The following is a 15,871-nucleotide window of genomic DNA, read 5'->3' as shown; positions in this document are numbered from 1 at the left end:
TTGAGATCAGGAAATGTAAATATTTAGAAGCACTAGACATGTAAGAAACATTCTCTATTAGAGTTTGAGCATAGGTTCAATGTAAGACTAATTGATGATTTTGTTCAATACTTCTATTTTTGTCATTGGGATAATGCTAGTTTCTTATTCCCAAACTCTTCATTGTTCATATTTCAGATGTTTGCAAATTTTGTTTGCTCATTTAAAATTTTCTAGTCTTTTCATATTTTGTGATATTGTAGACAATTATATGAAGGTTATGGGTTTTAGGTTGTAATTTCTTCAGCTATATTTTTATTATACAGCACAGAGTTTTTTAGGTCAAATTTTTTGATTAATTTTACATTTTTTCTAGGAAAGAATATGCAAGAGCTATGGAAATACTTAGAAAGGATCTCAAAGTATTTGAACATTTTAATAGTGGCATTTACAAAGAGCTTACAAATTTAGTACCTCTAGGAAACCTCAGGTAGTGCTTTGTTTTATAACTTTTTCAAGTTGTCCCACTTTCTGTTTTCTGTGTTGGTTCTAATTTTAAAGCATAATTTGGCTCAATGTAGGGAAAATGAGCAGATTTCAAATTATGGGGATACAATATCTCAACAGCAACTAGTTTTTCTAGACCTACATATGTTTATAAAAGGCAACCCTCAAATTTGCAATAAGCTAAAATTTCCACACATCAACACTTCTAGGTTAAGGATCCTCATAAATCAAAGGTCATACTTCTCTCCTTACATTTCCACTGTTTCCAAACTCGGTTAAAGAAAAAATATTACTTTTTGATAGTTGTAAGAGTCACATTGTAGAGTTGCTAGAAATATATTGCACTCACTGAAAATAGTATCTTCAAATGAGAGATGTTTGATTTACTTAAGGAACAAGTTAGTAATAATTAAGAATTAATCTAACACCAATTACCTCATTCAAGAGATGAATCATGATAAAGCTCAAGTAATGTGATTAGAATTTTATTAAATGGAGCCAATTTCATGTTTGCTAATCACTTTTTAATTAGCAGTCTGCAAAATGTTTGAAAACAATTCTACCTATTTGGACAGTGCAATTTTTTAATTCGAAAACCCATTAAGGGTCAGATTTTCTACTTCGAGAAGGGATTGTTTCTAATTTTTTTTTAAAAATCTTACAACTGGCTCATAAGTTTTATATGCCTATTTTCCAGTTCTAAATTGGCAGCATCAACATTGGAAACACCCTACTTCTATTCTTGATATCAAAACTTTTTTTTTTGGTCACATATGTGCACCTCCTTGTGGATCTCGAAGCCACAAAATTTAAAAATAATTCTATTGTTAGAGTGATTCACCATCGTATACCTTATTTCCCTAGTCCTTTATATGTTGTAAGTTGTGTTACTGGCCAATATTTGAAAAAAAGTTATACTCACTCCATATCTTAACTGTTAAAGTTATAGGCATTTCTTGATATCATGCCCTCTATCAGTAACATACCTTTCCTTTGATTTATTAAAGTTATTTCCATAGGGAGTTGATCTCTTTGGTAGATGTAGGTTGTCTCTTACAAGATGGATGGAAAATTCTGAGCCTTCCATACTACATCCTCCTGTACCTATGAGCATAGACAATGCTTTCCCACCTCAGAATGGAGGTAAATATTTAATGGGTCTATAAAACCTTAATTAATTAATCAATCAATTTCTTAGTCATTCATGAATGTTTATTATGGGATGTTGGTTTCTTAATTACTTCTCTTTCTTCGTATCTAAATTTCAATAGGATCTCCCTCCTCTGGCAAGGAATAAGCAACCAAACAATGTATATTTTTTGATATGTTTTAGTGTGTGATAACTGCAGTAGGTTTTTAGAATCAAATTAGAGCACCCACTACAAATATTACTAAATCAAATAATCAATTTGTGACTCCTATCATTGTGAGGCTTCTAAGGGCCAATAATATAATGAAGGTGAAGATTTTTTATGCAGATCCCCTGGTTTTGGAGGCTCTTGTAGGCTCTGGTATTTAGGTCATGGTGGGCATTCCAAATGACATGTTGAGGCTTATGGTTGTCTCTTTGGCAGATGCAAACATGTGGGTTCATGATAATGTCACTAGATATGCACTCAGAGGGGGCGTTGATATTAGGTGAAGATTTAAATATTTTCTTTCAATGGATGTTTCTGATTGATTGGTTTTCAAGAACTAGAATTTTTGGTCCTTTTTCAAGTTTTCAAGAATTTTTCATCTTTATGTATCATGTTACAATTAATGTTGAAAGCTAATGATATGGATCCTAGATTTTAAGATAGGGAGGGGAAAAATAGACCATTAGATGTTTAGTATAGATGTTGAACTTTGTATTCAAGTAAATAGGAATGTTGTTGCTCCTTGACCTAGGATCTTTCTTTTTTGGATTCAACACATTGAGAAAGTTACCTATTTTTATGACCCATGTCAAAACATGCCATGTTGATTTGTTTTGTCCTATTTCACCCCCTTCCATAAACTTATATTGGAGCTCATGAGGGTGTTTTGTAGATGAAAGGGAGTGAGTGGTGAAAATTATGCATTAGTCTGCCATTGAATTTGAAATATGGTAAGAAACTTTACAAATCTCTTAAGTTAGTCCCATTACAATAAAGAAAGAGGGTCATTTACAATTTGTTTATAAAGCCATCACTAATTAGTTTCAAGGTCTCATCTCTCCATTATTTTTAAACATATGGTATACTAAACAAGAGCATAAGTGCTAAAATACATATGTCAAAGATGGAGCCGAGGTTGTTTAAGTTTATAGCTTTGTTTACATCTTGATAGGTTTACAAGCTCACTTGATAGCTTATCCAAATTTTGTGAGTTTAAAGTTCAAGAATTGGTTTAGACTCCTCCAAAGCTAATAATTAAGAATCCAAAATAAAAATACTACATTTATCTCTTAGTAAATCTTTAATCACAATGATCAACACTGGCATATTTTAGTGTTGTCTTTTTATGATAAGCTGACATAGATGCCATTGTGACCATATCTCAATGCAAGTATTACAAAGATTGTTCTTACAACTAGAATCATCAGGTAGTAGCTTGCTAATGCCATTTTAAAACAATCAAAATCTACCCACCTTCAATAGATTTTATCACATTCTTCTATATAATTTGAACTTTTGAGATAAGGTTTGCTAATGTATAATTATATAACTCATGATATCATTGTACTATGACTAAACTTTCTTAAAAGGATTATCACTAAGCTATGGGAACATATAGTTGTGTTTTAGTGATGGGAGATTGAAAACCTTTCTTGTGTTTTACACATTCTTAATCGTGCTAGAAATTTGATTTCTATCTCAAAGCTTAATTATTTAAAGGTGCAAGCAATAGTTGATAAGTTTTGTTGTAGGTTAGTAGGAGAGAATTCAGAAGTTGCTAAAGGATCCCATATAGAGATTTTGTATAGGCTGAATGTTGTCATTAATTGCAGCTTTGCCAATGTAGCTGATTTCAAAAATACATTTATATTGTGTCTGTGCCACATTGGAGAAAAATGGTTTTGGATGGGTGGGCTTTACAATCCTACTTTTAAATGCTTGGCAGTATTGCAGACATCCAGACAATGTGTAATCCAAGACACATTGAATAATTTTGATCTGTTCATTAAATACCTAATTGCATAAGTAAACACAATTGTTGGCTATGAGTAGGTGGACTTTTCAATCTTGTTTCTAAATGCTTACTAGCACTATAGATTTTCATACAACACAATGTCTCATGTGCATTGAATAAATTCAATTCTTGTCAAAAGAGGACTTCACAAATCTTCATCTGAATATTCACCTAGCAATAGTGTGTAGTTTAATATGTGATTATTATAATCTTTCTAATGAATGTTTTCCCTTTTAAGTAAATTCAATTACTTGTTATGTGTGAGTGGCCTTTCTACAAGAGAATGGTGTGGGATATATCATATAATCTATTTTTGGTTTAGTTCTTAATAACTAGAAAAATATATTAAGGCTTTTATCCTCTTGTCTTGTGTTGAATCTTTTATGGGAATTTTTAACAATCCACAACATCTACAACCTGCACTAAGAACTCCATTCATCACCATAGCACTTAGTTTGCAATATGAACAAAGTAGGTTGTTTCACCTCAAACTCACTGAAAATAGTTTCAAAATCCAAGTTGTGCTTCTCCTAGGGGATAGGCTCAGCTGTAGATTTTTAATAAATAGGTTGAGATAACAAGAAATTCTCATGGTAAAGAAAATGTTAAATATGCATGGCATGGGGCATCTGATACAAGTATATCATCAATTATACTACATGGCTTTAGCAATAACAGATTAATGAATGGTGGTCTGGCATATGGTGGTTGTGTTTATCTTGCTCCTGAAGATTGCTTCTACCTGAGGTATGAAAGATTATGTTCAAAGATGATGTCTTTGGTGGGGATTTCTTTTAAATGTTTGAATTCCATAATATTCTTTCCTTTAATACGCATATTCTTTATTTAAAAAGGAATGTTTTACTGAACAGTGTTCCATTTTCAGAATTGGACATTAATGGGGAACAGTATGCTATGTTTTGGTGAGTTATTTTTGGGAATGTTGAGGAAGTTTGATGTAGAGCCTTCCAATATCCCCTTAAGGAACCCTATTCAACTCAAGGACTCAGCAATGTCTTGGAATCCACTCAAGGAATTAGAGTTCAACTCAATGATCAACTAGAAGTCTCTAACTTTAGGAAACCAACAAAACACTCCTCTTGAATAGGTTCACTCCCCTAAATCATTTCAACCAACTTATCAACTCACCTTGACTTTGTTTCAACTTCCCTCTCCTTGGGAACACTCCTAATTCACCCCTCATGCAACCAACTCTTGATCTCTATCCTCAAAGATTCCCTTGATCCTTACAATGCTTCAATATCCTTCAAATATCATAATTAAGAAGTTTCAACCTTCTCCAATCCTTAATTTTATCTCAAACCTCAAAACTGCCTTCAATAGGACTATCCTACTAGCCCTACTCAGTGATTAATTTGCACTTTACTCTCAAACTTCCCAAACAACCTAGTAACCTCTTTACCTTTTCAAGTACCCTTTATTGAGTTTTTAAAACCCTATGAATCTCATCCCTTCAACCTATGAGTGATGAACCTTTCTATGACTACTCCTACATGCAACTAGGCCTAATTAGCCTCCATTTACAAAGTAACTCCTTTTTGCTCTCACTCCCAACATCCCAAACCTTGAGACATGCTTAAGGAATCTATTAAATAGTAGGATTCCTAAATTTGTTTGCACATCTATTCATATCTAATCACTCTTTCACCAAACCCTTGTTTTAAGGGTTTCTAACCTAGGGCTCTTAAGAAAAGACCCTTCCTAGACTTTCAAAACCATTCAAATGGTTTTAAAAACTTACAATATTCTCCCTTAAATGTTTCCAATCAGTATTTAGCCAATCTAACCCTCAGTTCCTCTTATCCAACCTATGGTGCTCTCCAAGTGCACCTTCACTGTTTTGTCCACCACTCATAGTTCTACCAGTCTACTCAAAGACCTGTACTCATTTCATAGTAAAATACATGTTAAACACATTGTAATCCTATCCCACAAGTTATAGTAATAAACAGATAGTGGGAGAGGTATTATTCCATTTGCTCACAAACTACTAAGTGACTATCACGTGTTTGTGACAAAGAATGTATTATTTAGCACTGTTACAATAAAACTTTTACAATATATTAAACTCTAATACTAAAGAGACTCTTAAGAAATCATTGATAGCCTCTTATGAACCTTAAATCTTACTAGAAACCAAATTTTCATGCAAAGAAACTTGGAAATGTAACAACAATTATGGACAGCAATTAACAATCACAATGTGACAGTAAAAATAGAGATTTCATTGACATTTTTTTCTTCTAAACTTGCTTTCTCTTTGACCACCATTGTCTCATACATTTCAAAATACATTCTTTTAAAGACCCCTTTCCCTCTAACTATCTTCCAAACCTCTTGGATCAAACCAACTCCCTTCTAATTGTCATAGGATAGTCATCAAACAGTTTTTTATAACATTTTAATGACAGTCATTACTTTTTGTTACCCTTTGTGACTTTTTATGACCAAGGACTTATGAAACCTTGTATTTTATCCCTAAGTACTTCTAAAATACCTTTATACACTTATAACCTCAACTAACCCAATTCAAGCCTTATTTGGCTTATGTTGCCAACATTGGTAATTTTCAAGATATTGCACTTTTAGTGCCTTTTACCCCTTTAGAGGCTTTGATAGCCTTATTACATTATTTTTGACATTAATATAAACTTTTTACACTCAAATGACCCTCTATATCTCTCACATTACATTGAATGACTCTTAACTCCTCACTTGTGCCATTTGGCCTAAATTTGCCCATTCTTGGTAATACATTACAATTTTGACAATTTCATGCTTCCCTTACATTTTATGGATTCAATAGCCATAATTCATCATCAAATGACCATAAATTTTCTTCATTAGGCATTGATTGCCCTTGGTACCTTCATTGTCTCCTTCATAGCTCCTTGTGTACCTTGTAGCTTCCTGTGTCCATTGAGTGCCCCTGCACTAATGTCCCTGACTTCAAATGTTTCCCAGTCCCTAGGAAACTGTGTACCTACAAAATAAACTTTAGGAAAAAAAATTCATGCTCTTGAAAAGCTCTCATCTTCATCCTTTATGCATACTTGTCCTCTTGACACCTCATGCCTTCTAAGTTTTGCCTTCTAAGTTTCTTGAACTCCATGTTTTTGCACCCTTCCATAATGCTGATGTGTGACCCTTCTTTTCCATCTACATAGTAGCCTCTCTAAACTTAAAAACCCCTACCTTATTCATGTACCTCCTCCTTATTTTTTTAGGTTTAGTACTCATCAACCAAATAAGTAAAATCAAGAAGCAACAACAAGCTCCTTCTAGAACATGACTCATACCAATCATTGTCGTCTTTCCCACAGTAAGAATCTCCATCATACTCTCATATGCCTGCAAAAAAATCAGAATAATAAACCAAAAATAGCTCATTCCTTTCATATTTACATAGTTCTCCATGCTTGGAATGTAATCACCTTGTTTAGCCTTCCCTTGGCTCTTCATCTCCATTATCATCTTAGCTCTCACTTTTAGTTCATTAGGATTGATCAAATGTGTCTAGACCATATCAACTATAAATTTTGTATCAATCAAAGTTGGAAAGAGAAGAACTAAAATGGAAGACAAAGGAGTAAGAGGAATTTTGTAGATGCTATTGACATGGTCATCATTATTAGCAATTTATGAGAGCCATATGTGACTGTTTTTAATAGAAGGAAATTCTCTGAAGCTTTTTTTAGGGACTTAAATACTCAAGAAGCTACTAAGGATTGTTTCACATAGTAAGATCACAAAATAAGAAAACTTCATCCATTTACAGTGAAGCATTAATTATTGGAAAAGATGATCTGCTCTTGCTTTAGTTTGGTAGCTTTGATGGATGCTACACCATAATTAATTTCTTGCATGTAATTATAGATTTCAAAGTAAAGAAAACTATCTTATAGTTACCAAAACCTAAATTCACTAGGAAACTTATTAAGATGCTTCTTGGAAGAGAATGGGTTCATTTTCTATTCCTTAAGTCCTTTTGCTATGCTATCTTGCTTTGTCAAAATGTACATTCAACTTTAACATTTCTTTTGCAAAGTAGAAATTGTCTTTTGAGTTACAAAAAATGGAAGTTGGATAGGAAACTCATGAGATTTTCTTTTTGGAAGAGAATGGATTCATTTACTACTCCTTGAGTCCTTCTTATGCTATTTTCCTTTTACAAAGAGAACATTTAGTATAACACTATAGCATAATTGATTTCTTGCATATACTTACATATTTCAAAGTAAAGTAGAAACTAGCTTTTGAGTTTCCAAAAAAGTAAATTGACTAGATAACTCATTGGAGATACTAATTATTTTTTTCTCAAAGTGTGTACTTATACTCTTACCATTTCTTTAACTTTTCTTATTCAATTGTTTATAGGAAATTTGGGTAACTATAGCTTTGGCTGAAGAACTTGTGGATGCACTTAAAATCATCGTGAATAAGTCTACTAGAAAGGTATGGCATCCAAGATTGCACTAATTTTTATGCCAATTTCTATCATAGCATTGCACAAGATAATTTTTTTAAAACACTAATACGTAAGGCAGTTGTGTTTTATAGTGGCTATTAAATGAGTTAGTAGAAGGCATAATGAATTGATACTTTCCAGTTTTCATTTCAGAAATGACTAAATGAAATAGATGAGTTGAGACTTTGATTTTATTAACATATTCTAATTTTCTAGACTGCTTAGTATGCATATTACTATATGGTATATGGACAGTAAATTGTTTATGTATGATTCTGGAAATTTTTCACAATTGTTTGAAAGAGTTACTAATCTATATCTTTGTGGGAAGACTCTACGGCCCTTAACTAAGTTGGGCACTCTTCTTTACTAATCCTTAAAAAATTTTATCCTAACATAAATATCACTTATTGCTGCTTCATATTCAGAGATTAGTTCACTATTCTTCCTTTCATTTTGAGATAGGGTGGTGGAAACAATGAATAGATTAGCCAAAAACTAAGTGACTTGTTCTATAATTGGACCTTTGAATTGTGTATTATCATTCTTTAATTATTTAGATATTGGAACCTTTACTAGTATCTTCCAGTCTATGATCATTAAGTGGACCAAACTTTTGGTTAACTTGTTTGAAGGTAGTTTGCCATGATTTATTTTCTTTTCTATTACCTCGTGGAATTTTTTTATTATTCACTTGTTCCCAATTCTAGACCTTTAATTAGCTTATTAATAATCTCTATTATTTAGAAAATGAAACCTTAACTAGTATCTACTATTCTATGATCTTAAGGTGGACCATACCATTAGTTAATTAGTTCGAAGGTAGTTTTCTATAATCTAATTTCTTTGTTATTACATCTTGGAATTTGTTAATTATTCACCTTTAACCCATCATACTCTCTTACATGTACGTAATTCGATGATCAATCTTAACTACTCTATAAAGTCTTGTGAAAGCCTTGTAGTAAGTTGGTCATACTTTTCCCAAACTACTGAAACATTTTCAGAAGCATTGTGATGTTCCTTGAATATCATCTCAATGTCCTTCCTCAAATTTCTGTTATCTTCCTCAATCCAAGAAGAGTCACTAATGGTTGAAAAATTATTTGGGTAAAGAGTTTTATGTTGATGTTGTCTTTCAATTGACACAAAACTTCCAAGTTGATCCCTTGCTTGATTTTTGTGATCTAAAGTCATGTGTTTCTGCAGGGATCCAGACTAGTTTAAGCCTTCATCAGGAGAATGTGTTCATTTCAAAGGATCAAATGCCTACAATGTTCACATTTCAAGTATTAGTTATGATTTCTTTCTACTCTCTTTTACATTGATTAATGATATAAATCATTTTTAGGATTGATATGGTTTACATTTTTGTTTTCTAATTGATATGGTTTACATTTTTGTTTTAGGAAGACTTTTGTATCAACATTTTAGATGATATTTCATAATCTATCTTCTACATTAACTAAGATCACATGTCAATTGAGCCTCTAAAATTTCTTTTCATCTAGAGACAATTCTAACACTTTGTGAACATTATGTTATGGTAGAAGAAAATAGCAAGGACACTCTTGGCATAATTTTCAAGGAGCCATGGGGACAATTCAAAGCAATATGCTTCTCCAAGTAAAAATAAAGAAGCTGGTAAAAGAGATGAAGCTTCCTTCCAAGGGGCCAAAACACCTTCCACTCCACATGAATCACACAACTTCTCAACATAAGGTCTTTCACATACCAGTCAAATGAAAATGATCTCTCTAACCTTGTTGATATGGACTATGGTAAAGTGTATGATATGTAAGTGTATGATGGAATAGAGAAAATCTAGAGCACCACTATAAGTTATAATATAGTGGGATGGTGATAGTAGTTAGTTGGAGGTCGGTTCCAACATTCCATCCATCTCTTTTTGGGTACATGATAATTTTATTTGGTGGTTGTTGTTGAGTAACATAATAGTTCTATTCACATTATATATCAACTAAATAAATGGCTTGACATTACTTAAACGTTTCATGCTATCCATTTCTTTATATAATCAAAAGGCTTGAAATGTGGCAAAATTCTCACCATTAAATGGAGACAATCCCTATGGAAATTAACTAAACTTAGTTGAATTGTGCAATAATAAGTCATGTTATGTGTACCCCATATGCTCAAAACATGAAAATAAGTCTTTTTATCATATGTTTTATCTTTTGGTGGGCCCTGTCAGTCGTGGACTACCTTCATACAATGTACATGATTTGTCTCAATCATATAACTAATTATTTATTCTTCATATTAGTTATTGTCGGTGTTTTTTAGGCATTCTATTAAATAGTTCACATGACTTGCATATGATATCACATTTTGCATGCATCTTGCACTCTCTCTCATTTGGCTGATGATGGATTATGCAGAGTGATCTAAAACCATGATGCTAAAGAACACACAATCAAATCCAAAATGAACTTGCACTACAAATAGATTGTGGAAATATGATATTGATAAAATTGCATGCATGTCTACCAGGACAATCACAACTTAAACATATATTTGTCCTAGTAGACATGCATGCAAAATTAACAATATCAGATTCCCACAATCCATTTGTAGTGTGAGTTCATTTTGGATTTGATTGTGTGTATTTTTTAGAATCATGGTTTCAGATCACTCTATGTAATCCATCATCAGTTGTATGAGAGAGTGTAGGATGCATGCAAAATGTCATATCATAGGCAAGGCATGTGAACTATTTTATAGAATGCCTGAAAAAATTTACACCTAGCTATTGGTGGAAATTTCCACCTTCATTGGTCAAAATTTTCACCAATGCCTAGGTTTTTTTTACCTTTGTTGGTGAAAATTTCCACCAATGCCTAAATTTTTTCTACCTTTGTTGGTTGAAATTTTCACCAACGACTAAATTTTTTTCTACCTTTGTTGGTCAAACTTTCCACCAACACCTAAATTTTTTTCTACCTTTGTTGGTCAAAATTTCCACCAATGCCTAAACTTTTTTCTACCTTTGTTGGTCGAAATTTCCACTTTCATTGGTCAAAATTTCTACCAATGTCTAAATTTTTTTCTACCTTTGTTCCTTGAAATTTCCACCAATGCCTAAATTTTTTCTACCTTTGCTGGTCAAAATTTTGACCTTCATTGGTCTAAATTTTGACCAATTCCTTATTGAACGTAGACAATGGCTTTGAAGGTTTTTGACTAATAGATTGGTCAAAATTTTGACCAACTAGTGAGTTGGTCAAAATTTTGACCAAAAAAATATCAACCAATGGGTTGGTCAAACTTGGTCAAAATTATATCAAAAATTGGGTCAAAAATTCGACCAATAAAGGTCAAGAACTGAACCCAAATGTACTAGTGACCTAAGCTAAATCCAACTCAATTTGAGAAATCCATGTAGCATAGTCAACTAGTTTTTTCTTCCACTTCACCAAATATTCATAGTACTCTTTTCTTCTTGTGCTTTTACCAACTCTCTAACTGAATATCTATTTAACCTCTTCAATATGCTTCTTAGGGAAATCATCAGGTACAATAACTTTTTCATCTAACTCATGGTACTTGTACAAATCAGCAACATTGAATATAAGAGATATATTCATGTCATCAAGCAACTCATCTTCATAAGCATTTCCACTATCAAATTTCTTCAAGATCTTACAAGGTTCAAACTTCTTCATCTTCAGCTTATTGTATGTTCTAACTAGAAATCTTCCTTTATTCAAATGAACCATCACCTCATCACCAACTTTAAAAATATGGTTTCTTCTAGACTTATAAGCATTCTCCTTGTACTTCTAATTACTTTTTTCCAACTTCAGCTTCACTTCTTTATGCAAAGACTCCATGAAATTAGAAAATTCTTCTCCAGCAATACTTCTCCTCACTTCACTAGCAACATCCCTTAAATCTAGTACCCCTCTAGGCTTCATTCCAGTAACAATCTCAAAATTTGTCTTGCCTATACTCCTATTCACAAAATTATTATATACAAACTTGACTTGTGCCAATATCGTCCCCCAATTATGTGCTTCATCTCCAACTAAACATCTCAACAAATTACCCAAGCTTCTATTCACAACCTCTATTTTCCCATCAGTCTATAGATGGAATGTAGAACTAAACTTCAACTCAGTACCCATTTTCCACAAACTTCTCCAAAAATAATGAACAAACTTATTTTCCTTATGAAAAACAATACTTCTCAGTAATCCATGCAATCTAGCAACCTCTTTGAAGAAAAGTTCAGCAACATGCTTAGCATCTAATGTCTTCTTACATGGTATAAAATGAACCATTTTAGAAAATCTATCCACAACAACAAATATAGAATCATACCCCTTTGTTATGTTTAGAAATCCAAGAACAAAATCCATACTACTGTCACTCCAAGGTTTATTAGGAATAAAAATAGGTGTATACAATCTAGTATTCTAACTTACTTCTTTTGCAACTTGACAAGCTCCACAACTCTTCACAAATTTTTGAACATCCTTATACATATATGGCTCATAATACTTCTCCTTCAGCAAACTCAATCTCTTATCAATACCAGAATGTCTAATCAATCCACTACTATGATTTTCATTAATAAGATTCAACCTCATAGAACTTCTAGGTGTGTGATTAAAATGTGAGCACACTTCTATGTGTCATTATATCCAAGATTGCTCAAGAATAAGGTATCAAATGGTGGCTCATAGCTCTCTATTCATGGAGTGCAAGGGTTTGTAATGAAGGCCCCTAGTTTTGACCTAGTTTGTGCCCATGCAAGTACACCATAAAATGAGAGATTCAAAGATCCAATATGCATGAAAATGGAGATGAAAGCTAATCTATATGATAACAATACAAAAAAATGCAAGATCTAATCTCTTTATGAAATATCTAATCTATCAATATAAGATCTTATCTATGAAAGCAAGATTTAAGCTAATATAAAAATGCATGGATGAGATGTGATAATGGAAACCATGGATGCATGAGAGAAGATTCGAAGATAAAAGTTCTCCACAAAAACCTTTAGTATTCAAACTCCTTCAAAAATTTCTCTCCAAACTTGCAACATAACAATAGCATAGAGTGTGTGTATGTAAAATGAGGAGAGGGCTCTCCCTAATAAAGAAGATTGGACGATAAAGATTAAGAGGAAAAAAGATTTAATCAAGGGTGGAGAAAGAATGCTTCGTGTGAAATAGAGGTCCACTAATGAGAAAATTAGAAAAAGAACTAAATGGAATCCCAGTTAGAAATATATGTATTTAAGTGTAGAGGAATTTTTAATTTTTATTTATTTTATTTCCTTTTTAAGTGGGGATTTATGTAATTAAAAGGGAGAAAGTTCTTTTAATTAAATAGGAAATATTTAATTAAATTAAAAGTGGGGTTTTTCTCTTAATTAATTAAATGTAGATGAATTATTTAATTAAAAGAGAGGTTTTCTTTTAATTAAATGAGGACTTTTTTAATTTAATTAAAAGGGAGATATTCTTTTAATTAAATAAGAATTAGAAAAAAATTATCAACCTTAGAAAATATTGAAATAATCAGATTTGATCAAGGAAATTGATTTGAATTAATTTAATAAAATATTGCAAATCATTGATTCAGGAAATTGATAAATTGATCAACTAAATAATGGGGGCCTATAGTCTAGGTGGCTATTTTAGGGTGCATACATTTTCCTCTCTTTGACTAATGTGTCATTGACTTGAGAGCACATGTAGTCAAAGAAAGAAATTGAAGTGTGAGGTCGATTTAGGATCACAAAATAACCAAGATGTGTGGTCAATTTAGGAACACGCCATGACAAAGAGTACAAATAAATTTTGACTTTAAAAGTTGAAGATAAAATTGATAAAACTGAATCAAGTATTGAAGTTTCATAAGTACTTCTCCCTCATGATCAAAATCAAAATACGATAGAGGAGAAATAGAAAATTGAACAAATTGATCAAATCAAACTAAAGATAAGGTTCTTAGTGTAAGATGAAAGATATAAGAATCACAAAACCAAGGTAGATTATCAAGCATGAAATATTATGCCCTAATGTTGAATCAAAAGAAAAGATGTGGGATGAAAGTAAATGGAACATAGAAATATGGAAGAGATGGAAAGAAATGGAAAGAAGAAAGAGAATTTTTGTAAGAAAGAGAATGCTTCAAAATTGATCAACTATTTAAGATAGAAAATTTTGATTGAGATTATGAAAGAAGATAAGGAAATAAAGATCAAAACATGACCACTGTGGATTAAAAGTCCACAAGAAGGATGAAGGGAAAACTATCTCAAACTCATAATGCAACCTAAAAATGTAAACTAACATAAAGCCTAATAATGCAAGCTACATGAAAATGCAAAGATGTACTTGCAATAGAACAACTGTAACATAGGATTTTATGTTCGTCCTTCTTTAGAGAATGTAAAGGAACTTATTTTCATCATTGGTCCATTATTAATGGACATTGAAAAATCACACAATCATCACTAGTCACAAGCACAACTATGAAGATATAAATGTGATTTATATTAGATTGGAATGTAGAAAGCAATCATCACTAATCACAAGCACAACTATGAAGATATGAATGTGATTTATATTGGATTGGAATGAGGAAATATTATAACATAAGCATCAAAGACATAAATTTCAAGACGACTTTGATGTTAGCTTACCCAATTTAATGTAGCAAATAAAATGTATGAATCATGCCCCAAGTCCTCTAGTTATGGATCTCAAAGAGACTTAGGAACAATGACACTCAATGAAAATCAATAAGACTCAGCACACAAAGAAAAGATCATGACATAGCTCAAACATCAAGTGTTTATGTTTAAAAATTTAAGTGTGTTAACTGATATCTAGTTTTGAGGATAAGGATCAAATTCTTGAAAATAGGTAAGATTACATGACAAAACTAGGTAAGACCAAACTAATAAGTGTTGAAAAAAACTCAATGTCAAGAGTTGCACTGAAAAATACAATTGGGGTGGTGTTGAAATCCACCATTTGTGAGGTCTCCTAAAGACTAATGCATCCAAGAGACCAAATCTAACATAGTTATGCCCCTAGACAAAGACCAATTCCAAACCAAGGCAACAAGGACAAGGCATGATGGAGAAAGGCTAAGTGTCAAGAACACACCCTAAGAAACAGGTGTGCAAAGGCCTCAAGTAGCGCCCATTTCCAAGTTTTCACCACTTGAATTTTTATTTTTTAAGGACTTTTTATTAAAAAAATCTTATTTTTGCTACCAAGGTGCCTATTTCTAGGCTTTTACAAAGGAACTTTTTGTATTTTTGGAATATATAATTTTTTTTGGAGATACATCAAAGTGCATATTGCTAGGTTTTCACTAAGATGATCATTTTTTTCCAGGACATTTTTCAATTTTTAGAATATATCATTTTCATAATATATCATTTTATTTTTATTTTTCAAATACATGATTTTTTAATATTTTTTCAAGAACAATAAATATATACAAATAGTATACAATGCTCCCAAATAGAAACAAGGACCAAACTCTCAAGCAAGATCACATTGTGTCGTCTCAATACCTAGCAAGGTGGAGGAAAAGAGTGATTAGCAAGCTAGTGGAAGAAATGAAAGACAAGAGAATGAAGGAGAATAAGGAGAAGAAATCCTCAAGGGAAAACTTCTCAATGGTACCCAAGCTAGCAAAAAATTGTCATGTAAATCACATTTGGGCAAGAAATGAAAGGCCAATATAGGA

Source organism: Cupressus sempervirens, chromosome 5 (assembly GCF_028749045.1).
Source record: "Cupressus sempervirens isolate cs-2001-9-10 chromosome 5, ASM2874904v1, whole genome shotgun sequence".
Taxonomy (NCBI): Eukaryota; Viridiplantae; Streptophyta; class Pinopsida; order Cupressales; family Cupressaceae; genus Cupressus; species Cupressus sempervirens.
Note: the sequence above shows the minus strand (reverse complement) of the source record.